The sequence below is a fragment of the Gordionus sp. m RMFG-2023 genome, chromosome 2 (genome assembly GCF_954871325.1).
Source record: "Gordionus sp. m RMFG-2023 chromosome 2, tfGorSpeb1-WG-v2, whole genome shotgun sequence".
Taxonomy (NCBI): domain Eukaryota; kingdom Metazoa; phylum Nematomorpha; class Gordioida; order Chordodea; family Parachordodidae; genus Gordionus; species Gordionus sp. m RMFG-2023.
This window is the reverse complement of record NC_088776.1, coordinates 39,276,195-39,301,598: the sequence shown is the minus strand read 5'-3', so window position 1 is coordinate 39,301,598 and position 25,404 is coordinate 39,276,195. Positions and strand designations below refer to the sequence as shown.

The 25,404-nt window shown below is 25.9% G+C and overlaps 1 protein-coding gene across 3 annotated transcripts in view; it reads left to right on the top strand.

Annotated features, from left to right (window-relative positions):
- Positions 1-25,404, top strand: part of LOC135925312 (uncharacterized) — a 96,686-nt gene that overhangs the window by 56,568 nt on the left and 14,714 nt on the right. The window contains exon 1 of one of the 3 annotated variants that reach the window (XM_065460572.1): positions 8,122-8,187. The exons of 1 other annotated variant lie outside the window; for it this stretch is intronic. The gene's annotated coding sequence lies outside the window, so the exon portion shown is untranslated. Of the gene's footprint in view, positions 1-8,121; positions 8,188-18,659; positions 18,680-25,404 lie in introns of those variants that run through there. One more of the 3 variants, XM_065460573.1, reaches the window with a different exon arrangement.

The window sequence follows — 25,404 nt, the reverse complement described above, 5'->3', positions numbered from 1 at the left end:
GCCAGCTATAGACTATTTTAAATTAAGATACAAAAATCAATTGCGCCAAATACATTAAGTTTTTCTCTGATTCAAAGTATTTTTGAATCTTATGATTTTCTTCTATTCTAGTTTATTTAATAGACATAGAAGTGAAATAGTTTAAAACATATTTTAAATCGAGTTATATTTTCAAATTTGATATGAATTTGACTCATATTAACATTCAGTCCTATGCATGAAGTTTGCCAAACTTCTTAAAGCACTCATTTTTATATTATTTAGTTTAATCTTCAGTCCGTTTGGGAAACAATATAAATAAAAAATTTATCATCAAAATACGAAAATCACTAAATTTCATAACATAAAAAGAATGAAGAATCTAGAAGCACTAAAGCAATTGTAATTTTAAAAAATAAAATAAACCAAATATCTAAAAAATTACTATCATCATTATAAAATATCAACTTTATCATATTTCTAAATATGAGATATGGTGTCTCAGCTGTAGCTTTGATGCTCTATAATTTAGTAGAGGTAGCATAAAAAAGTTATCAAGGAGATTTGTGGCATCTTTGGAAAGACACCAAAATAAGATAAATTATTTAAGGTGAAATTAAAAACAATTATAATATATAGTTATTTTTTACCCTCAAGTGCTAAGGTTAGTGCTTGTTTAGTAAAGTAATACTAATACTAAATGCGATTTTACAATTGAAAATAGAAAAGGTCAAACGTCAGTCCTATATGAACATAGTGTTTGTGGGAAGCACCCATTTTTAAAAATATAATATAACAAAATTTTTATGTAAAAATATTTGATTAAGTCTCTATATTTTCATGCATTTTTTTAAAAAAAAGAAATTTCTGGAATTTATTTTATAGGATGGGCCAAAAATAATGTTTTCGTTCAAATTAAATATTTTAGGCGTGATCTAAATACATTTAGACGCCCTCTCGCTTTGCCACGTCACTGAGTTAAGAGCATTATATCATATCGCAAAAAAATATTACTTATATATAGTATAATTCTTGGTTTTATAATGTTTTTCCTATCATCATGTTTTCATTGAAATAAGTTTTTTTTTCTTAAAAAACTTCTTGCGAATTTCTTTGCATAACAGAATTTTGATCGTTTAGATTGATTTTCAACAAATGGTGATGTGGAGAGAAAAACTTATCATTATTTTATCATTTAATCTTCAAAAAAATAAAAAAATATCAAAAATTAACTTTACAAATTTACAAATCAAAAATTAAATCACATTATATATTATTAAAAAATATTTAAAGTTTCTTTTTTATATATAAAGTAAGCTAAATGAAACACTAGGAAGTAATTAGTTTTTGATTTTAAAACTCCCATTGGGAAAGAATAAAATCAATGATTTTAAAACTTTTCTTTCCCATAAATTTTTAATAGAATAACCTCAATTAAAAAAAATTTGTTTTATATCCTTTTATGAATAAAAATAAAATTAGACTAGACGTAGATATTAGATGAAGTTGAGTATTTTTAGTCAGTGTTTAATTAAAGGAATGCATTATAAAAATTATAGACAGCAGAGGTCGGCTAAACCGGCTCATTAAAATTTTCCATCGGGTTTTTTGACCTGGCCCGTAAAATATATTTTATACAAGCTGTCCGACCCGGCCCATAATATGAAGGAAAAAGATATATTTGTATAATAATGACCTTTAAAAACATTTTCTCAGCCTAGCCCATATAAATATTTCACAGAATTTTTCTGGTACCGAACTCTAATATGCAGAATTATATCCACCGATCACATAAATTTTATTCCCTGACCTTTCAAATTACTAGCCCTTGATAAAACTCATGAATTTATAATCATGGATCTAAACCAACCCCGAACCAGACCTAAACGAAAAAAATTTTGTCACCTAAACCTGAACCTATAAAAGGTCTGAACCTTTAATGTTCTAACAATTATTATAAGTCCATTTTGATTGATATCTATCAATTATCATTTTTAGATATTTTTCTATATGGGTATTTGGTGGTTCGACCCTTCTATCCAACATATAGAAGTGCTCCTTAAACTAAAAAATTAATTCTGTCTCATTTTAGATATATGATAAAACAGCTTGTATACAAAGAGTTCAACCCGGCTTTCGAAGTTCAAACCATGAACCGAACTTGAATCTTGAACCGATATTTTTATATGAACCCGATTCTGAACCGATATTTATAGTGGTGTTATGATTCATGTTTTATTATATATGTATATTTTTTTTTATATTAAAACTTTATATTTCTTGTGTTCATTTAAAAGTATTATTTCAATAAACTAAGTTTAGAAAAAATTTCTCGCGCATGGAGAGTTCTGTTCCTAACCTCACTGCCAATCTTATGCAAAAATTTATTTGCTGCCTCTTGCAGACTATAATTTTTTTTAATTAGTATTTAACAAATAAAAAAATAACATAATATTTGCTATATCTAATATATATGTTAGCATCATATATTAAGTTTGAAAGTTCATGGAAAAATTGTCTGAAATTCAGATTGGCATTCCCAAACATGACATCACGATAAAATCAGATTTCTGAATTTTTAAAAACGGGCTAAAAAAATATAAAGTTGAAAAAAATAACACATTGCCAGAAAAACACATTGACGCTAACATATATAATTGAAAGATAAGAGAAATAAATTTTATATATGTTGATTTTCTCGGATTTTGTTACTTGGATAATTACCTCTAAATTTAAAGCATGCGCTATTTCAAAAATATCATCAAAAGGCCAAACAATCTATCATTTGTCATAGTTGACTTTAAGGTGCTCTTTATTAGTTGGGTTAATGATATTTTTGCTAGAATCCGTGAAGCTATTATTGTATTTGGATTATTTTCTATCATAAATAAATTTTAGCATAGCTTGTGATCTGTACCTGGACCAACAAGTCTGCAAAGCAACAAAAGGTTTAACACATCAATATCCGATATTGTCAATATAATGGCAAAATCTTTACAATATGCGAGTAATCTTTCTGATGTCCAATCTATCAGAAAACGCGAAATATAAAAGACAAAGAATATTTCTATTCTAGAAAATCTCGAAAATAATATTGGAAAAAAATGATAAATGTTGCTGATACTCTTAAAATTTTCTCACATTATAAAAGAGAGTTAAAATTTATGATAAAACTTAATTTGTGCATAAATGATTAAATGTTTAAATAAAAGAAATTAATTCTGTCTCACAAAATCCTACTAAATTTTTAAAAATTTTAGTGTTTAATTATAAAATGAGATTAAGTGCTTTGCCATGCCTTAGGATTTACCCAGCCTCGGTCACACCAACTCCCTTCAAAAGGGTATTAATATTTATTGGAGGAGGCCAAATTATTTAAATATTGAATTATATTTAATACTAAGTAATTGAATTCAGATTTAAGTTTCAAATATATTTATATTAAAATTCAATCTCAATTCACATAGAAATACTAAATAACACCTACTAGCTACTGTTCACGCTAGAGCGCGATGCCAACAAGTCGTACTCTCTGTGAAACAGGATGAAAAAGCCACCGTGGCGAAGCGAAAGGTGGGTTTTATACTTTATTTTTAATATTTGATAAATTTTATATATTATTTTAAAATTATTACATTATTTAGCATTTTATTTTTTATTATGACTAATATTAAATCTCAAGTCTGATTTTTTACAATTCACGAAAAAAATATATATTGAATCTAAAATAAAAAAATTAGTAACTTTAAAAACTCCATATAACTGAATTTAACTTTTTTTTAAAAAAACCCGGTTTTCGCCGCTCAATTTTGATGTTTTATGTGCCGTAATTAGGCAATGCCTAACTAAGGTAAGCCCTAGGAATGGCAATGTGCTAGCATTTATGAAGTTGTCCATGATTAGTAAATTATTCGTTTTGCTCGAATACAAATAAAGAAATACTCGATTCAAATTTAAAGAATAATTCGAATTATTCAAATAATACAAATATATGACAAATTATTTGAGTAATGGATCTATTCAACAAATTATTCGATAATTGGATTGAAAATTTGAATTATTTCGAATATATTAACATTCTTTTAATAAAATTTAATCATTTGTCATTTAATCTGTCAGATAATGGGATTAAAAAGGTATTATAATATATCAAGTATCAACTGTTTGTGAAAATATTTTATTAAATTGAAACTAATTTTCTTTTAGACAATTTTCACTTTAAATAATATTATATGTAAATAAATTAATAAATATAGAAACTAGTACTTTATAAAGAAGAACCAGTAAAAATACTCTTTGTTTTAGAATCTGGATAATTATTAATTAAATTAATACTCATTTTTCATCAATAATTCGATCGCAAGTTATTTATAATCAGATTATTATAATAATTTTTTCTGTTTAAAAATAAGATGTGCGATTAAAAAATTTAAAAAAATTCTGTCAATATATTTTCATATTAATTATTTGATGATATTTTTTTAAACGAATTATTCGAATTAAATACAAATAGTAAATTTTATTATCTGGAACAATACGAATATTAAATAATTCGATTCATTTGAATGAATCGAATGCGGATTACGCTACTCGATTCATGTTCGTTTTTGATAGACCTAGTAAATAGTATACAAAAACAAAATGAACGAACTTCTGAAATTAAATTGATCGTTACTTAAATTTACGAATCAGATAATAAAGTTTGTATCGTCTTTTCATCTTTGTAGCCTTCTATTGTTTGCCCATTTTTTTTACAATAAGATTATAATATGCACTATTATCAAAACCCTAAATCTCATAAAGTTGGGATTATCTAAAATTTCAGAAATATTGATTTAGTCGTGAAATAATGATATGAGTTGTATGAAGGAAGAAAGCCTCGATAACAAGTATTTTGTTGAAAGACATATAAATTCGTCCAGCTAGAAAATTCGTACAAAAAAGTCAACGGGCCGAGGCGGACGTATAACTGATTGGACAAAAAATTTAAAGGCCGGGAAATTTGTGCAAAATATTTTAACGATTTAAAACCGGCTGGGCGGAGCTTTGCAGATCTCCAATCTACAAAAAAATTGATTTTACAATTTATTTAATAATAATATTTAATTTACTTATTTTAAAAAAAACCTCAAATTTATTTTTTTTTTTAAAAAAAAAAAATGTTCCTTCCTAGTAAAAAAGTTTAAATTTCTTTAACTATATTTTATTTTTATTATTTATTGACTTTCTTTTAAACAATCAGTTGTAATTATAATTCATAAATATTTATCGATTTCTTAAAATATCTACAAATAAAAAGTTAATATTATAAGAAAAAATGTTTAATTGATAAAAATATATTTACATTTGTAAAAAAATTTTTAGTTTTTTGAAAAACCTATCTAAGTTCACCATTTTTAAACCATCCTAGCTTTTCCATTGAGAAAGGGGGGGGGGGGGGTAAATAGTAATTTTTTGAAATTTTTTTTATTCAATAGACTATTTTAGACGTTTACAGCGAGGCCATAGTTACGACAATTATTATTAGTATATAATCTTAATGTACTAATATTTTTTAAATCTACATTGTGAGTTGGCCCCATAAAAAAAATCTTAATATTCAGTTTTTTTTAAAAAACAAAATCTCCCAAACAAAAATAGAAAAAAACAATTTTACAAAACGGTTATAATGGTTGTAGAATAATAAATTTTCAGCCGGAATCATTTAAATAACAAAAATTATAGCGGAAAAAATCGTTAAACGTATACTTTGGGTTATAGTATACAGTGGAATACTTAATAAGTCCAGAAGTTAAAAAAAATGTAAATGTTCTAAAAAACACATAAATGTTTGCGATTTTCAGTTTTGATAATTAGCAAAACTCTTTCACATTCAATTTATAAATATATAGAAGTCAGATCGAATCGTATAATAGAAAATATGAGGAGAGAATATATATTAAATGATTCAACCCTTGTTATTTTTCAATTGGTTAAATATAGTTTAAATTTATTTTAAAAAAATTTGACTCGGACCACTATGATTATTTTAGACCTATGGGTGGTGATTTGTGTGAAATATTTTTTTATATTTTTGCAGTCATAATAATTTGTTAAGACCCATAATATTTGTAACAATATTTATCTTTGTATAAAATAATTAATATTACATTTATTTAATTCCTTTACCTAATAGCCTTTAGTAGAATTTCCATTCTATATTTTAGCAATTATTGGGGTGGTAATTGAGTGAAATTAAAATTAACCCGCCTACCAGCTTAATGTTTAAAGATTCCTATATTGGTTGAATTTGTTATTTATTTATTTTATTGTATTTTTATATCGCCCGATAATTATCTAAAATTTCCCCGCCTATTATTTAAAAAAAAATAACCCGCCCACTCATCTACCCAATGCATAAAATATTTTAGCCCTCTCGTCCAGCCCATTTGAATATCTCTAGTTAGGATTAACGTATCTCGGACAAGCAATCAATACGCCCGCCCCGCCCCCTCTAATTTCATAATGTACTATAAAATCATACTAATTCATGTTTTGTGATTTTTAAAAAAATTATCAGATTAAAAATTAGGATTTTTAAACTCTCTAATATTTAATTATTGAAATTTTAAAAGCTTTATTTATAAATCTAAACTATAAAGTTTGCATTTATTTTTGTTATTAAACACAAGTAAACATTAAAAGAATAAATTTTTCTAAAAACTTTATTGTATGGCACAATTCTCTATAAATAAATTTCCATTTTTATGTAATAAGATCTTAGAAATAAATTGGAATGTACTGATCTGTCTCTATCACCCCAACGTGCCCCCGATTCCTTATGGGCTCCTCGACGAAAGATAAACTAGTAAATAAAAATGTAAAAATCAAATATTTAGTTTCGTTGATTTGATCGAACAATAATTAAATACTTGAGAGTTAAGCTAATGCCTAAACCAAACTTTACCCTAAACCCAAGTGTAAGTTTGAATTTATTTAGCTATCAGAATTTTATTTAAGTCTAGTCAGTTAGAAAAAAAAATAAATTAAGCTTATGCGCAAAAAGCGCCCATAATTATATTAGTCAAACGCAGTTATCTGAGGCTAAGCCCTCAGTCGTTTTTGGACGAGTTCCTAAATTAAATCATGGATAAGGTCACTGCTAGTATAAAAAATTACCTTAAATATATCGAAATGACCAAATTTATAGTTAAGGTTAAGGGTTCATGGCTCATGCGAGAAAAAAAATGATTAAGCATGGTTTTACGGAGCAAGCTTGACCATATAATTGACGAAAATAAAAAAATATTAAATTTATTTATATTAATAACTAAAGACATCTGTTAATGATTGAATTTTAAATTAAATTAAATTAAAATAAAATATTTTTTGTTTTAATTTTTTTTTAATGTTATTGTAATAAAATGAAATCAATATTAATTTGCTTCATACCATAATATAATTATAATTATATTTATATCTATATATAATATAAAATTAATTTTACTTTTTTTATAAAAAATAAAAGAGAAAGAAAATTGGTCAATTAATAGAAATTTTGGATATAAATATAAGTAGCACTTATAATTTGTAAATTGAAATTTATAAAAGTTTATTTTGTAAAAAAAGTTATGATAATAAAATAAAACAATATACATAAAGAGGAAAGACATTTTAAGAGTAATTAAAGTTCCTTTTTTTTACTATGCATGAAGGTGATGGAAAACTAACCACAAATTTAAATTTTAGAAATAAATGCCATTTACATTTACATTTTTATAAAAATTCGATGTGACATGGATAGATGGAAAAAGAAAAGAGGAAATAAAGAGAAGAAAGTTTTAAAAAAAACTTCGAATTATTAGTATCAAATTTTAATTTATCGATTAATAATCGAAATGAATCATTTTTAAAAAAATTAAATAATCAAATTTTTTATTTTTATACTTTTATTTCTAAAAAGTTTGTTTTGATTTTTTAATATTATTTAGAAAGCCAAATTTATTATGAAACCGAATCTAATTATATTATAAATCTTATTTTAAAATCGTATAAATATTTTAAAAATTTTTTGATCTTTTAAGTTTTGTGTAAAATCTTTAGTGTTTTTTTCCTATTAAATAATCGTTACATTTAAATAAAAAAATTCTAATATACCGATCCTTAAAAATAAAGTTACCAGTTTAAAAGTTATAGCTCAAAAATTTTCTTTGAATCCTTTCAGCACGGGTAAGCCTTAATTTACCATAATATATTATATTTTAACCTGCGTATTAACATGGACCAAAAATCTTATTTTTCCTGATTTTCAAATTTCCCGTCCTGAGAATAATAAGCGGGTCATAACTCAACTCATCTAAAATTTCGATCATTTTTTTAAAAAATTTTTATATTAATTTCAGTTAGTTACCAACTTTACAGATTAACAGCAGGGGCATCACTAGACATCTCAATTTGCCGTGGCTTAATGGGTGTTCAGGAAAAATTTTAATATATTTTTTTATTTTTCGCCTCTTCAAATTTTTAACTCTTGAGTGGTTTTGTTAAAAGGCTCGTTTTGAGCCAACTTTTAAAAATGGCTAGCTCAATATTTTAGCCAGAAAAATATTGCCTAAGCCTCGATATTACGATAATATATAACTAGACCTTTGTTCCTTCTATGAACAAAATCTTCAGGCTTGCGTAATGTTTTTTCTGAATGAAATATTGTGTTAGCCGTTTTTAAAAATCGGCTCAAAACGATCCGTTTAACAACACTACTCTTGAGCATAAAGAACTTATGTGTGAAAATGTATTTTATATATAAATATTTTTTTAACAGATTAATATAGGTAAAAATCATACACCTATTATCTGTTAGAAATTTTTCTAGATTTAGTATCTAGATTTAGTATATTTTGCCAGAAAACTTCATTTTTTTATCATAAATTATAAAAACATTATTTTCTAGTATTTTTGTATTTTACAATACAAAATATATTTTTGTGCACATGTTCCTAAATTTTTAACTTAAATAAAGGTTATTGGGAGTTAATAGCTTAACTAGAAGTCAAGTATATAGTCAGGTATATAATAGATAATCTTGGGATAAAACGGCTATTGGGTAAAACGGTTAAAATGTTTTATCTGATAAAAGCTGTATAATTTTGAGATATTCATGTCAATTAACATATAAAAGTAAATTATGATGAGCAAAAAAGGATCATTAATTGTGCCTTATTATGCAATAAAAAATTTAAAATTATCGTGAAGGTAAAAATAAAAGATTAAAATACTCGATATGTCCAAAATGCTTACGTTCCAGATGTGGTAATTTTGATAATTTATTAAATGTTTTATTGTATTGATTAGTTAATTAAATTTTAAAAATAGCCCTTCAGAAAATGATTTAAGATTGGGAGATTCCATAGGAGCAACCATAAACGCTTTTTAATTTTATAAATACCATTTAAATTAAAATCATACTAATTCGTGTTTTATAATTTTCGAAAATTTTCAAAAATAATGGGTAATTATTGAATTTTCCTAAAATTTATTTATTGGGATTTTAAAAGCTTTTGGGAAAAAATAATACATAATTTTTTTATATAATATTTTTTTAAAAGATTTTATGTTATGATGTCCCTCCCCCCTGCTGAATAATTAAATTTAAAGATCATATATATATTTTTTTAGATTTTTAATTATTCGAAAGTAAGGTTTAATCTTTTTCTTTATAAAAAGTTGTGATTTCATGATGAAAAAGATTTGGAATTTTAGGCAAAATTTGATCAAAAATTCTGCTCGAACATTTTCAGAAAAATCTTATTTTTTGATCTACGAGCTTGTGAGACCTATTGCATAACTCAAATATTGAATCTGCGAAAATATAATAAACCTAAATTCTTATTATTTAATATTAGCCCTCATCATCAAATCCCCTCACTTCACTGAGTAGCATCATTTAAACCTAAGTTCAAGTTGTGGGAAGCACATACATTTCAAATAAATGATTAAAGAATAGGGCCCATAATAAATGGTTACTTTCTTTAAAAAAATATAGGTCTAGTATATGACTATAAAAAAAAATTTATAATCGACATTTTTCATTGGAATTCTAAATTCTCGGCGACCTCTAATGCTGAGGGGTCGATTGCTGCTTTTATTACACCATTGGGCACTATAATTATATTGAATTTAATTATACTAAAAAAAATTATGGTTCCATACGACTTTTTTTTTATAGATACCAGCAGCCTCAATTTTCCCTGTTCTCTATATAGAACACTCTAATTTTAATTCGACGATAAAATATACAATGCACATTCGACAATTTATTTTTAGAATCCTATAGAGAATTATAAAGGACGATAATATTATTTTTATATATGATTTAGATTATATTATATTATATATAAATGGACATTAATATCAATATTTAAATCAATAAAAACAATTATATATATTTTTATATTTAAATTGAAATTGATGAAATATATACTTTAGTTATATAAACTTAATTTTATTATTTTTTTCTCGAGCATATCAAATTCTGAATTTATATTAATAATATGGTAGAAAAATTTTTTAAAATATGCCGTCGTCAACGGCAATTTTTGCTGCTAGGCCTAAAAAGCAGCAGATTTAGGTTAGCTCACGACATGCAATTTTAAAAACTATTTTTATTGATTTTGTAAATTTTATTTATCTCTAAAATCAGACTGTTCCCCTGAAAGTTTTATTATAGTGGACAAAACTAACTTTACCCACCTAGGTTCACCCATTGGAAGTGAAAGGGCAATATTTTATTTCAGGGTGAATTTCTTGCCAAATTTAATAGAATGAAAAATATTTACATAAGACATTTTATTTGCCTAAAATTTTTTTTACTCATCCCTAAAATTTTACATGCCTTCTGGTCATCGCCAATTTTTATGTCTCCTGAAATATTATTTAGACCTACCTCGAGTTTGATATAAAAAATATTCACGAATCTATTTTAAATATCAAAAACTAATCACTCTCTTAGATGCAAACTGTTCTTACAACAAAACTTGGTACTATAGATCTCTATTCCTACATAGTGGCTCAATAAAATTTGGAGACTTAAATACTATCAATCCACATCATATCACAGCTTTAGACCTCAATAACAAAAACGCCTCAATCAGTTTATATCCAAATTATACAAAGCAAAAGAGACTGGAATTTACGATTGATACAGCATTGTGTCAAATAATTACACATGAAAGCTGTTCGATGGAAATCTCCATCGCTCTTTCTTCACCTAAACCAAATCCCGTGTATACAGAATGGCAACTATGCGGCTCTTTTCCCAGACCAAATAATTCCAGCTTCGGCCATAATCTAAGTCACGAAAAGTTAAAAACAATACCTAGTTATAATTTAGGCTTGTTACTAACATAAAACTTATAATAGCTATCAGTCTTCTTAGGCTGTGTAATCATAACACCAACATCATGTGTTCTTTGTAACACACTGTCGTTTTCCAAAAGGCAGATTACCTAGGCACTAGCATCAATTCGATTATCAATAGAACCATGAGATCCACAAATATTTTTTCCATGCTGGAACCCTCTGGCAACAACCCTGACAATCAAGCGACCCGATGGGATGACCCTAGTCCCCTGGAACCAAGTTATACCCCTCGATTGGGATTATACTTGTGTAGATCGTTTTGCCCGATATTTTTCTGTCAACTCTATCATGAGAGCAGAGAACACAAAGGCCAATAAATAAAGCCACTTAATAGTCTATTTTTAGTTTCAGTAGTTTTAGAAACCCGTGGATCATTTTGACCCTAAACCCTAAAATTATACCAAACTTGTACAAATTACATTTAATCATAGGTAACCCAAAAGGGCGTTTCTATTTGCGACTAAGAATATCGATCGAAATTTACCGATACAAGTGTATATCTATATATAAATCATTAAGACACACCGGCTTACCCTAAATATTTATTTTTTAAATAGTTTTCTTTTTAAATATTGTTTTTTAGATAAATATTTTATAGATATGGTATGTATATTTTTAATACTTATAATAAAGATTTTAAACAGATTTTTTAAATTTGAATATCAAAATTAAAATAAGAATTGTATTTATATATATCTGCTATATAACTTATTTTGTATTTACAGACTTTGGTGTGAAAATATATTTTTATACTGTAATTTTTTTTTATTTCTGTTCATCTTTTAGAAAATTTGCCTGGTTTGATACAATTTGACAAAAGCCAGTTTTTAATATAAAAATCATCTTAAGTATTATTTTTTTTTGATTTTAGCAAAATATATTTATCCCAATTATTTAAAATTTTCTACACATTTTGCTTAAAATTAAAATCTTTTTATAAAATAAAAGTTATTGGAAACTCTTAAAAATTAACTAGAAGTCATGCAATATTAATATAATAATTGTTCCTTCCATAAAGCAATCGAGAGCTTTGGGTTCATTTTTTACAAGCCTTTGGACAGTTTATAGAAAATTTTGGGTTTGCATTTTTTAGATATTTATAGTAATTATTTTAAAAGATTATAACTTATACTTATTTTTTTTAAAATTATTGTTTATAATGAATGACATATTTTATTCATTTTTGGGAGAGATAGGGGGGAATAAATTTAGTGGGTAATTTTTATAGGCTGAAAATGATATGTGAAACTTTCCTTTTTTAAAGATATATAATTTTATACAATTACTTAAAGAGTTTATATGCCCAAAGTGTGATGTAAAAGCACATGATAAATAAAGATTTAGAAAAATTATAATAAATAAAATATGATATTAGTAAAACTCGTAAATTTTTTTTAAAACAAAATGATACCTAATTTGAAGAAGCTAACTGAATTATTTATCTGAGGATTATTTTCACGATTGCAAAGTAAAAATTGGCCAATTTCGCTCAATCTACAGGCGCATGCTGAGTAAAATAGGCATTGAATGGTGTCTCCTGGTTCATATTTTTGATACTTATTTCTATAGGTCAAAAAGCTTTTGAACTGGAACACCCTATTTTCTTGTGTTTTAAGTGTTTGGTGGCAGGTATTGTTATTTTTATTTCTCGTTTTTTCTCCTTTTTTCCCCTCTTACTTTTTAGGTTGTTTAGTCGAAGCTTTAGCCAGCTAAGCAGCCGGCTGTTTTGTAAGTCAAACCTAGGATGCAGCATGAGGTGTCAGTTGTTTTTTTTTGCTTTCTTTAAAGTTTTAGTTATATTTTCAAAATTTTGAAGCTAAACTAATAAATATACAATTATCTAACTATACTAAGTAAAAATAAAGCTTGTTATAATAAAAAAAATTTTTTAAAGAATACTTTTTGTAAATTCTGTACTTTATTTTAATAACGGTAATTGATCTTTTTCGATAGAGCTGGCCAGCGCTTATTTGTATATCTATCTTAAGCCATTTTTTATATAATATTTTTTTAATAGAAATTTCAGTTATTAATCAAGCTTTTTTTTAATCAATCAAATAAGGGTGTTGTTGACATAATTATAACTGATCAACATTATTATGTCATTTTAAACCAGGTTAAAGATTCTCTCTCTAAATAATGAAAATAAAACACTAACTTGCCAAATAAATCATGACATGAGTATAAATGATTAAATTATATACAAAATTTTGGTAAGTGTATAAAAATTATTTGTTTAAATATGTGTTGAAAAAAAAGTAAAAACTATTGGTAAATGCAAAAGAGATTGTGCTAGGGAGAGCGGATTATTCCTAAAATATATTTCCATACTATACAATTTGTAGGAGACAGGGGGTTATAGCGAGTCCCAATAATCAAACTTTAATAAAATTAAAAGTAATAATAAATGCTGTGTGTTTAAATATTAGCATTACTAATTCTATAACATGATTAAATAAGACTTATTTTATTTTTATTTCCGGGAAATATGAACCATACAAGAGGAAGGATCTACACATTGGGTTATGGGAAATAAAATTTTCATAATTTATGCAAATGAAAATTATATACAATTCAATTCTCTAGCTGAAAACAGCAAAAATAAATACTCATTCCTAAACAATGCCCACGTAGCAATTTTAGATCAAAATTCTATAGGTAAAAAGGTTTCAGTGCTCTCTGGCGATTCTAAAGAATTCTTATATTTGCCACAGATATTGGCTTAGAAATTTGCAGAAGATGAAGTTATTTATTAATCCACGGATCTATGCTGTTTTCATAAAAAAAATTTTAAGTTTTAATATCACATATTTTTTTGATATGGTTTTAAATTTTAGCTTAATATAGTTTCTTTTTAAAATTTTTGTACCAATTATTTTTAAATATTTTTTTAAAAGAAATTTAAATCATAATTCCTAATCATATACTAAATTTTAAAATCGGCGTGAAAATAGCTCTTCATCTTTTTAACTTCAAAAATAGCCCCAAACGAACGTGCAAAATGGCCAGAATCTGAGCTTGGGCTAAATGTTTTTAAAACAATCGGGCCGGGCCGGGCTTATAATATATATAAAATATAATCGAAAAAAATGTTTTCTCCTTTTTTTAAATTTTTTTAATATTATTTAACTTTAAAAAAATTTGTTTAAATTTATATTATTTTTCGCATTCAGGTTGCGTCGAATCATATATTTATTTTTAGATAATTTTATAGTGCGTTCAAATTGTGTGATTTTGACGATGCGTTCAATCGCAAATAATAAATTTTTAATAATAACTTTCAAATTGTCGTATTCTATATCATCGTTGCACCAAATATTATGGGGAAACCGGGGTAAAGCTATTGACGGTGTAACGATGTTAACGCGAATAACTTTTTAACCCTTGAGTGTTAATATCTTAAATTTATTGTGAATATGTATTTTTATATCTAATTTCTTACCTATCTTCATCTTTTAAAGAGCTTTCTTGTTTTGACGTATTTTCTCAAAAAACCATTTTTTACTCCAATTTTATAAATCACGCTCTAGTTTTTAGCAAAATATATTAAGGCTCATAATTTAAAATTTTGTATACATGTTCCTGAAATATTTATCAGAAGTTTATTTCTTAACTAGATGTCACTCAATAACTATTTCTATTATATATATCGCCTTGTGGTAAAGTTGTTATGGGTAGTTTCCTCTGAAGCTGTAAAATTTAAACAGTATACACCATATAAGAAGATATATTTGTGCAAAAAGGTATATTAATAAATAGTTTGTGTGTTATTTGGAATAAAATTTATGAATAGTCACAAAGGGGAAAAATTGAAATGTATGATATGACTAAAATAGGCACATTTTGAATGTGCTATTTTTGATAAAATATTTTACATTATTGTATTATATTGATTATTTTATATTTAAAATTGATGAATGGATGAAATGGATGTCAGAATGGCAATATTTTATTCAATAAAACAATAATGTTATGTTCAATTTTATTTTGACCACTTTACCCTAATTCTTAGCCATTTTACCCCTGATATGGGGTAAAATGGTTAAAATGACACACTCTATATAGCTCTTAAAGTATAGGTAACAGCTATAATTTTTCTATGAAGGATTTAGCTATATATAATCTATAATTCTATTTTTGTTTTAAAATTTTATAGTAAAAATAATACCAATCGTTTTATAGCAAATAAATTTGCAATTCTATTTAATTTAAACAAGGTTGGGTACGTTTTCTATGAATCACGAAAGATAATTCCCCTAAAATATTTTTTGGGGAATTATTATTGCTTACATTTTTAAAAATTCTTTTGAATCCCAATATAAATTGCAACGGACCAATCTGTAAGCACTGTTGATATCTTTTTGTTCAAATATAAGTTTTAACTCCAATCCCTCCCTATGCAACTCTATAAAAAATTTTTTTACTATCCCTAATTTATATTCTCGTCACGCATAAATTGAATTTTATGGATAGTTACAGCTTTACCTAGAAATAATCCAAACTTCTTCTGCATTTTTTAGAGCTACGGGAACATCGTAACAATTTAAAGAATTTGTCCACAAATAATAGGAGCATTTATATTAACAGTCCCGACAGCATTTTAGGTTGGTTTTTTATATAATAAATCATGCCTATGTCAGCTTTATCTACTTAACTTTTACGACTATAAAAATAACCTCTTATCAAATTAAATAATGTGCCCTATTATAAGAGGATCGCTCCATATTATTTAATTTGATTCAATATTATTTGGAAGTTGATTAGCCTTAATTTTTGAAATTATATTATAAATAAATATGCTTATATAAATTAGTTTTTATTTAAATCAGTGTAAGTATAATATAGCTAAAATTTATTTATTGTAAAAATATTCCAAGCTTAATTCCGTTATTTTTATTTCAATTTATATTATTTGTACATTTTTGAATTCAAAAAACAAATACAAATCTTATTGATTCTAAGCTTAAGTTTATTCTATATATAAAAATTTACTCATATTTTAAAAATAAAGTCTTATATAGAATTAAACGGGCCAAAACATGAAGAACGTTAATAGACTTAGCTATACCCCCCCCCCTCTTGATTCTTTCTTTCTTATCGGTTTAGAAATGATTTGTTATGATTTTTTTTTGTAATTATTGTATCTATCGATCACTGAATTAGAGAAAGTATTGGCCAATATCATTACTTTCCGATACCTTAAGTATCGCCCAATCGTCAGCGCATTTGTAATAATTATGTACCTTCGATACTATTCGTCTTAATACGTTAGAAAAAACTTAAAGCTCGCTCTAAATTCAGGCTCATTTTATTTTATTTCAAATTGAGCCTTGCATTTATTAGCCAAAAATAAAACGTTTTATATTATTATATTATAATCAGAGACCTGGAGAGGTAACATTTGATGCCCAACCCAGCCCGGATTAAAAAAAAATTTGGCCTGTGTGTATAAATTATTTCTACGGCCTTTTTGAAAAAAATATATACATATTCGGAATTTTACGGATCGTTTTTTTAGCGAATTTGAAATCCATTTATAATAACTTTTCAATAATTATCTAATCTCCTCATTTATCGTAAAAGGAGCGAGTTTGAATCACCACACTTTCAATTAGACTGGTCGATGGTAATTCACGTATTTCTTGTTTTCCTCTTATAATTTGATATGGTCATTTATAAGTGTCAGTCATTTCGCTCTCTCTCCCTGGCTATATACATAATTACATGAATTTTGGACAAAAAGGATAGATAAAATGATATTTATCTAAAATAAATTTTTCCTTAAAACGTGTATGATATTTTGCTGAATATTTCATTGTTGTTAGTAATTTGATTTTTTCTAAGAATCGAAAAAAAATAGGAAATATGATAAGTAAATGAATGTTGTATATTGTTCTATGATACACAATTTTAAAATATATTATATTTATTTTCAATTTTTATCGATATTAAAATATTCGGTTTTAAAATAATTTAGGATCGGCCCGGGTATTTAAAAAAATTTATGCCCGCAGTGGCCCTGGTATATTTTAAAAAATTAAAATACAGCCCGGCCCTGCAGGTTTCTGATTTAAAAAAATAATCCAAACATATTGTTATAATATAATTTCTTAACTTGGAATTAACTCCATAAAAAATATATTGTAATAAATCAATATTTATTTATAAAATATAATGAGTTATAAATTAAAAAACTATTATAGTTTTAGGAGTGATCAAAATTTGACCTCGCAAAAAATTGAAAATTTTATGTCTGCCTAAGATCGTAAGAGGAGATTATTAAACTCCCTAAGGTAAATATTTGGGCACCCTGTAGGAATTCATTCGGCCTCAGAAGATCGAATAGAATATAAAATATTCATGTATTTATTCTTGTACAACGAATATAAACAATAAAAAAGATAAAATTATATCATTTATTGCATAAATATTAATACTACAAATGCCCCAGAAAATTTAAAAAAATTATACACTGGCTTAATTGTTTTTTATATACAAAATACTAGAAAAACAGTGCACAGCGGCTGCTCCTTATTACTCTGAAATCTAGATTGGAACAAATACTATAATTAAGCTTTTTATAGAAATCAAATCAATCATTAGTAATATCATCATCTAAAATTTTTAAGAGATACTTATCTGAATCCACCTTAAAAAATAATATCATTATGATTTAGCCAAATTTTTTATATAAGATATAAATTATACCCCTAAATAAATCATATGATTTAAAAAAAAATATATTCATCTTTCGATAGCGTTCCAATTTTTATGCGTAACTTAATTTAGATGGCCCTTCAAATATCGAGTGTCACCAAGCTGATTGATATTATTATAATATTATTGTATAAAAAAATAACCATTCAACTTAGTTTAATTGTTTTTTTAAATAATATAAATGACAACCACAAACGCAGTTAAAAATATTATTATATTGATAATGATTAAATAAAATATAATATAATATAATGATAAAGAATATTAAATTCTTTCAAAATCAAAAATACTAATATTACACAATGCTTCAGCTGTTATTTTTATAGTTTATTTTTTTGTTATTCAATAATTATTTTAAACTTCTTCCTTTTTCTTGATCTTTTTCTGATTAATAAAAATATAACATGATAAAATCTATAAAATATTTAATTTTATAATAATTTTTAATAATTTTATTTTTAAACTTAGATTTATTCCAAAATAATTGAATGCTTTAAGATAATAGGAGCGTATTTTAATTTTCCATGCCAGTTAATTGAAAGTATATTTTCCGGGGATTTCAAATAATCAATAAAATTCGATTAAGGTAAAATATATTATATATATAATATTTTTTCAGAGGGTGTTGCAAAATTAACTAATTTATACTTCAGCTTGTGCCGAAAAATTGAGGCCCAAGTTGATTGGGCCTTTCCCAGATACTAGTTTGCGTTAAAATGGATAGTAATTTTTAAGGCTATAAGCCAGCTTGAAAAGGCAATTTTTTTATGGCCTGCTCATCTTTTCTTGCCTATTTTATCCTCTTAATTTCTAGTCTCATAGTATTTTGTAATTTACAGTTTTCTTGATTTTAAAAACTTCCTACGTTTAAACAACGTTTTGATAGAATTCTAATCCTTTATACTTTATAAGTAGGTTAGTAAACCATATAAATATTTTTATGATACCGTTTTGATATACGGTCAGAGAAATCTTATAACTTAAATTTTTTAGTTTATTAAAATTTTTGGTTAGATTGTCAATGGATCTTATTATACTACTACTACATAAGCACTGCCAGGTTGCATTCTTAGGTTAATTTTTTTATCAAATTTATTGGCTTAAAGATTAAAACCTAGTATAAAAACACTGAAGATTCTTCTTGAACCCCCCCCCCCCCAATTTTATAAATAAATACCTTCGAGAAGTTGTGGCTGCATTTTAAAAGAAACTAGTTACAGTTGTTAATCTTATATTATTAAAGTAAGTAGGCATCATATATTAGTAGATTTTTTATTATACAAAATAATTATGCAATTTGCAAATTTTAATCAGAGGAATTTGATTGAAAATAAATTGTTAAATCTCTAAAAGTATTAATAAAAATAGTATTTAATAAATTTAAAGGAATAATTGCATTGGACAAAAAATTATATCAGGTCAATTCAGCGAAACTTTAAGAAACACTTTCGCAAAACTTTTATGCGAATATCGTTTATCGCAAAGGAATTTTATAGCGAAGGTAATATCGCGAAACCAATTCAGCTAATTTTTCCGCGAAACAATTATAATGACAATATCGAGAACCCATTATCGCGAATTTATTTCCACGAAACTTTAACTGCAAAAACTTTAGAACGAATACATTTTAGCGAAACTTTTATGGCGAACCCTTTATAGAGAACCCTTTTATAGCAAATGTTCTACCTCGAATGTATTTGCTTATCTCGAGCGCATTACCGCGAAACAGTAAATATATTGCGAATTCATTTATTAGGAAAACAACATATTCAATATCAATTTACCAACCAAAGTTCCTTAAATCATAAACGCGAAATGTTTTAAGGATATTTTGTTACTTATTGTCTATTATTAAGTAAGCATGGAACCTTTATCTGATATGATAGAAAATAAATTAGCCAATTTCTTCCTGGTTTCTCTCACTCATGGTTGTTAGTACGGAGGGGACATTTTGGTTCAAGTTTTTGTCTCAATAATTATCCCCCCCCCCCAACACATAAATTTTTAAAAAATTTTTATGCCATTAAAAATAAATTTTAACAAATATTCTGATTGGCTTAGAAATTTTTCTAATCAAGTTATGAAATACTGAAAGCTAAGAATTTTGCTAATCTCAGATTATTTTTAAAAATCATAGAAAATTTTGCTAAAAATTTTTTTGAAATTTTTTTATTAAATTTTCCGAATCATTAAGATTTACAGTAATAATTAATTTTAATAAAAATTTCTGAGCGGTATATTATATTTTCTAAGAAATTCAATTCATAGAAAATTAAAATTTTTACTTAGCAATCTTTTGTAGCCCTAATCTATATGTATTGTAATTAAGCATTACATATTAGCTTAAGCTTTAGATTAGTACTTGCCAGTTTGGCAAACCTCATGCTTAAGGCTACGTCTTAATATTAAATTTTTTGAACTAATATTTTAAATCTAGTAAACAAAAGAGATTAAAGATCTCAAAATCATAAGATAAAAAATATTTTGAATTAGGGAAATTCTTTATACTTAGATGTAATTTATTTTTGAATCGCCATTCAAAATCGATAGACAGTCTAGTAGTCTATAACTCTGTTTTTGGTTAGTGACTGCCAAAAGATTATAACGACTTCAGACAATTATTGTCGCAAACCAGATCAAGGTTTAACTAATGAATTTAATTAAAATTGTGGGCGATTTTTATAAAATGAAACTTCGAGGAAAAGCAGGATAGCAAAATTTTCATTTTTTTTAATGATAAATTTTATAAAAATAGTTCATTAATCAATATATATATTTACTAGTAGATAGCCCGTCAAAAATGACGGAGAATGAGAATTTTCTTCTTACTTTTATGCTAGATGTTACCTGTTATTTGAAAATAATATCCAATTTTTATTCTTTTTACCCCCTTCCCCCTTCAGGCCAGGTTCTATCTATTAAAACTAAGTGTAAATACTATGGTTTGAGTAAAAATAAATTTAAAGCATTTACTTGATAATACCAATATTATTTGTTAAATATTACTGATTACTTACCTAATATTTAATATTAAAAAAAATTCCCAGGCAAAGTCTAAAGCCATAATAATTTTGAAAAATTCTTCCAAGCCCAATGAAAGATCATAATAATTTTGGTAGTTGAGAACTGAAATAAAATATTTAAATAATCATAAATTCAGATTTTCATGGGTCTTGGTTTTTTGATCAGGTCAAGCCCAGGCCTGCAAAAAAATTTGTTTTGGGCCAAAAAATTCTCAAGCGTCCAAGCTCATAATAATATTAAAAAATTTTCCCCAAGCCCAGCCCAATATAATTTATAAAAATATTTTCCAAGCCCAGCCCAACCCATAATAATTTTATAAAAAAAATTTCTCAAACCTGGCCAACCAATAGATTTTCAAAATTTTTTCCCAAACCTGGAGATAGGTAAATCTCTAAAAACCATATCTATTTTTTAGTCTATTTTAACCCAGCTCAGCCCGACCAAGGCCAACCCATTAAGACTAAGAGCGAATACTATTTTTTTGAATAAAAATATATTTAAATTAGATTTTATCTGAGGGCCATATAAATATTCTGTGTTAAATATTACACCTATGCCTAATAATAAAAAAATTCCCAAGCCAGGTCCTCGCACTTGGTTTTCTCAAACCCGCAAAAGACCATAATAATCTTGATAGTTGAGGACTGAAATAAAATATATAAAAAGTCACAATACATTTAAAAATACAATCAGAATATGAAAGTTGCATGGGCCTTGGTTTTTGATCAGGCCTTGCCAGGTCTTTATAAGAAATTTTTAGGCCAATTTCTAGCCCATATTTAAAATTAAAAAACAGGAATCTTAGACTATAATAATTATGAAAAATGTTTCTCAAGCTATGTCCAAGTCCATATTAATGGTGAAAAATATTTCCCAAACCCAGGAAAACCCAAATAATTTATTTTGATCCAGAAAAATAGGTCTGATGTAAGGGGTTTATAGAATTAAATCTGTCTAATTTCAAAATTATCATTAAAGGGTAAATATCTGATTTACCTATGATTCAACTGGTGAGCTCCTGGTATTTATATGAAATTCATGAATACATATTAAAGTACCATGCTGAAAATATGTTCATCCTAATTTAAATTTTAAACAAACCAAATGATTTATTACTTAGTTACAAAATATAAAATTAAATTTAAGACATTGTTATTAAATTACAATAGAAAAATAAAAATATATGTCTAAGTTAACAAATAATAGGAGGTTAACATATATAAGTAAAAAAAAAAGGTTATACATTTAATTAAAAATGTTATAATAAGTTATGAATAACATACATTCTACAAATATGAAGTTATGAGAAAATATACAAAATTTTCTTATCTTATGAGGTATTATTTAAAAATTTATATTTATTTTGGGGTTATTCTAAAATTTTCCATTATTTTTATAAAATATGCTAATGATATATTTAGTAATTTTATTTATGTTATTTATTTGTATTTGTAATTTATAATCTAAAAATTTATTTTAATATCCTAAATTATATATAAATTCAAGAATTAAAATAGTTTTTAAATAAATCTCTTATTCCTATTGAATTGGTACTTGATGCATTTAAAGTTCTACTTACCCCTAAATATTCAGGAATATGTATAATATTAGGTGTGTATTTCCATATTTGTCTTATCTTTTCTGAAACCCCAATATAATGGTATAAAATCCTAAATTATACATAAATTCAAGAAAATAGAAAAATGTCAGCTGTTAATTAATATATATATAATTAATATTTTTTTAATAATGTTCAAGTTGGTGCATGCGTAAAGCATACGCCTTTGAAACGGGAGGTTTGTGATTCGACTCTCGTAAGGAGCAAAAAATTAACATTACACTATATAGACTCCTTAAATTTTAAATACATTAGGGAGATACGAAAACGATCGTATATTTTGATTATGAAGATTATATATATTAGATTAAGGCTAAAAGAAAATTAAAAACTATCATTGAATCAATCTTGTACCTATTTTTAAAAAAATATTATTCACGATATATGTTTTTTGCGAAATTTTTCCCTATTTTGCCTTTGCAATTTGGGTTTAGCTTAATGACCACGCTATAAAATTTTGGCAATTATTGATTCGCGATGAAAGCTTTGCCATAATATACTAAAAGATTTCGCTATAAAAAATTTTCTATATTTGTTTCGCGGAATAGTATTCACTAATGTGGATTCGCGATGAAATTTCGCTATAAAATCCATTCACGGTAAAAGTTTCACTATAAAAGTTTCGTTGAATTGACATGGAACCAAAAAAAATATACCACATAATATATATGCACTGAAAAAAATGTAACATAAATATGTTATTTATCAAAAATTGGGCATAAATTTTTATTTGACTAACAATTAACTATTTTCAAAATTGTGCCTATGGTGTGTTAGTTTTTCTCCAAAAATAAGCTTCTCTAGGCCAAAAAAACACTCTACAGAAGGTTTTTGTTTTAAACCTCGTTTATAGTAAGCGCGCTTATTTTTCAAAAGCAAGCAAAGAATAAGTAAAATTTATAATGACAGCGCGATGCGATGAAATGAATTACATCTATCCCGCACATAAATGTCCTGGACAAATAGACCCTTGTAAAAAGACACTGGAAATAAAATCCCGGACAAAACGACATCGGCGGGCAAAAACACCCTCGGACCAAATGCACCCGTCACAAATACCTTAATTTTAATAAATTTTTAAAAATGCTCAGAACCGGGATTTAAAAAAAAAATTTATTTAGATTTTACCGAATGTAGTGGGTTTAGTGTCTAATATAATTATTATTTATCATTATCTATCTTTGTTGCATTGGTACAAGCTAATCGCTGACGCGGTCCACAAGCTCGGTACCAGTCTTAGATAGAACCGCATAGTTGGGTAAAAACTAAAATAAACTCATTGGTTGCTTCGCACTGCTCACACACTCAGTATCTTTTATATTTTACCGAATATAGTGGGTTGTTTATATAACATTAATATTTTTTCTCATCTAATACAAACACACTTTGTTGCATAGGCTTATACCTAAAACGAATTATTTGTTATTCGATATTCGATTCGATATACGAATAACACAATTATTCGATTCGAATCGAATTCGAATAAAGAAAATATATTATTCGTCGATAATTTTTTATCTATTATTCGATCGAATTATTCGAGTATTCGACTAAAATAATTTATAGTATTAATATATATTGGAAAATAATCATATATAAATCATATATTATTATTAGGAATTATTTGAAATTATTTCAATTTAATAAAATCTCCTAGTGGAATAATGAAAATTGCGCCAAATTTTGAAACTCCATTTTAATTTATCTCATAATAGACCATTAGTTTAGAAATTTCTTTTATGATAGAGATGGACGAAGAAGGTAATTTATATAACACATAACATATACAATTATAATAAACTGTTAATCCCATCACATCAAGAATGACGGGCAAACCTGATATTTCTCTTTCATTTGATGGTGGAGAAATCATAAATTTGACTTTTTGCCTAAAGTTTTTATCACTTTATTTGTAAAATATTGCTAATGCCGTGTTATCTAAAATGGCGAGGGACATATTGTCGATACAGGGATCTTCAACCCCATGTGAGCGACTCTTTTCTGTTGGAGCTCATATGGTTACAAAATACAGAATGTCGTTAAAGGAGGAAACAATCCGAAAAACTTTATGTTTGAAAAATTGGCTGTTGTCAGATTTATCTTCTACATTATAGATATGAATATTATATTGATTTTTCCACATTGTATATAAATATATTATATATGTATGCTTCTATTTTGTCTCACTAATAAAATTTGTTTGTCTTCATTCTTAGTTAAATTTTACAAAATAAATTTTATAATAGATCTTTTTTAATTCATGGTAAATAAAATTTTCGAATCGAATCGAATCGAATAATCATTTTATTATTCATACGAATACGAATAATAAATTATTCGATTTAAACGAATACTAATAATTCCATTATTCGATTCGTATTTTTGTAGGTATATAGGCTTAAGCTAGCCGCTAACGCGGTTCAGAGCTTGTTATCATACCTCATCTTGTAGTTGGTAAAAACTAAAAGAAATTTATTGGCTGCGACAAATACTGCAGATAGAAACTTTGAAATCCATGTATCCCATATGCTTAGATTAACCCTATCCCTACATCAGGCCTTGCCATGAACCTAGCAAACATTTAAATATTTTCCCAGTACTCCACATATGTGCATGGTTTTTTGTAAAAATGTATATTGGCTGCGCATTATGATTTTAAATATTTTTTT